Source organism: Arachis ipaensis, chromosome B6, assembly GCF_059453495.1.
Source record: "Arachis ipaensis isolate K30076 ecotype BB chromosome B6, ASM5945349v1, whole genome shotgun sequence".
NCBI classification, from domain to species: Eukaryota; Viridiplantae; Streptophyta; class Magnoliopsida; order Fabales; family Fabaceae; genus Arachis; species Arachis ipaensis.
The window spans coordinates 94625279-94627444 of record NC_142441.1 but is presented as its reverse complement, the minus strand read 5'-3'; the positions used below and the strand labels follow the sequence as shown (position 1 = coordinate 94627444).

At 30.1% G+C, this 2166-nt stretch overlaps 1 non-coding gene across 1 annotated transcript; it reads left to right on the top strand.

Annotated features, from left to right (window-relative positions):
- On the top strand, positions 1 to 108 carry LOC148561842 (small nucleolar RNA R71). The gene has a single exon (XR_015887371.1). It is a non-coding gene; the product is annotated as a small nucleolar RNA R71 (small nucleolar RNA).
- Positions 109 to 2166: the final 2058 nt, after the last annotated feature.

The following is a 2166-nucleotide window of genomic DNA, read 5'->3' as shown; positions in this document are numbered from 1 at the left end:
AAGCATGTCAGAAGGACACTTTTTGGTCAACTGTTTGTATCTTTCCCAAGCTTCATAGAGGGATTCACCTTCTTTCTGTCTGAAGGTTTGAACATCAGCTCTAAGCTTGCTCAACTTTTGAGGAGGAAAGTACTTGGCTAAGAAAGCCGTGACCAGCTTATCCCAAGAGTTCAGGCTATCTTTAGGTTGAGAGTCCAACCATATTCTAGCTCTGTCTCTCACAGAAAAAGGGAAAAGCATGAGCCTGTAGACTTCAGGATCTACTCCATTAGTCTTAACAGTATCACATATCTGCAAGAATTCAGTTAAGAACTAAAAAGGATCTTCAGATGGAAGTCCATGAAACTTGCAGTTCTGCTGCATCAGAGAAACTAATTGAGGTTTCAGCTCAAAGTTGTTTGCTCCAATGGCAGGAATGGAGATGCTTCTTCCATGTAAATTGGAATTAGGTGCAGTGAAGTCACCAAGCATCTTCCTTACATTATTATTATTTTCGGCTGCCATCTCATTCTCCTGTTCGAAAATTTCTGAAAGGTTATCTCTGGATTGTTGTATTTTAGCTTCTCTTAATTTTTTCTTCAGAGTCCTTTCAGGTTCTGGATCTGCTTCCACAAGAATGTTCTTATCCTTGCTCCTGCTCATATGACAAAGAAGAAGGCACAGAAAAATAATAATAATAATAGAGATCCTTTATACCACAGTATAGGGATCCCTGTGTGAGTAGAAGAAGAGGGGGAGACAAAGATTGTAATATAATGGAAGAAACACAACTGTGAGGATGGCAGAGATGTGAGATGAGATGTTAGGATATGAATGAATAAATAGAATGAGATGGGAGAGGGAGAATTTTCAAAAATATTTTTTTGAAAAAGAGTTAGTGATTTTCGAAAATGGTTTTTGAAAAATGTTAGTAATTTTCGAAAATTAAGGTTTAAAAATTAAAATAATTAATAAATTAAAAAAAATTTTGAAAAAAGGGGAAGATATTTTCGAAAATGAGAGAGAGAGAGTTAGTTAAGTAGTTTTGAAAAAGATAAGAAACAAACAAAAAGTTAGTTAGTTAGTTGAAACAAATTTGAAAATCAAATTTGAAAAGATAAGAAGTTAGGAAGTTAGAGAAGATATTTTGAAATAAAATTTTTGAAAAAGATAAGAAGATATTTTTGAAAAGATATGATTGAAATTGTTTTTGAAAAAGATTTGATTTTTAAAATCACAATTAATGACTTGATTCACAAGAAATCACAAGATATGATTCTAGAACTTAAAGTTTGAATCTTTCTTAACAAGCAAGTAACAAACTTGAAATTTTTGAATCAAAACATTAATTGTTATTGTTATTTTCGAAAATTTGGTATAAAAATAAGAAAGAGATTTTGAAAAATATTTTTGGAATTTTTGAAAATAACTAAGAATTTTGAAAAAGATTTGATTTTTGAAAAAGATTTTTGAAAAAGATAAGATTTTCAAATTGAAAATTTGATTTGACTCATAAGAAACAATTTTGATTCTTAAAATTTTTTTGAAAAAGTCAACTCAAATTTTCGAATTTGATGAGAGAAAAAGGGAAAGATATTTTTTTGATTTTTGAATTTTTATGATGCAAGAGAAAAACACTAAAAAGATGCAATGCATGAAATATTTAGATCAAAACATGTGATGCATGCAAGAATGCTATGAATGTCAAGATGAACACCAAGAACACTTTGAATGTCAAGATGAACATCATAGACACAATTTTGAAAAATGTTTAATGCAAAGAAAACATGCAAGACACCAAACTTAGAATTCTTTAATGCTTAGACACTAAGAATTCAAGAATGCATATGAAAAACATGAAAAGACACAAAACAAAAAATCATCAAGATCAAACAAGAAGACTTACCAAGAACAACTTGAAGATCATGAAGAACACTATGAATGCATGAAATTTTCGAAAAATGCAAGATGCACATGCAATTGACACCAAACTTATAACATGACTCAAGACTCAAACAAGAAACAGAAAAATATTTTTGATTTTTATGATTTTCTAATTTTTTTGGATTTTTTCGAAAATTAATTGAAAAAGGAAAATAAGGATTCCAAAATTTTTAATATGAATTCCAGGAATCTTGCATTCTTAGTCTAAAGCTTCAGTCCAGGAATTAGACATGGCTCACTAGC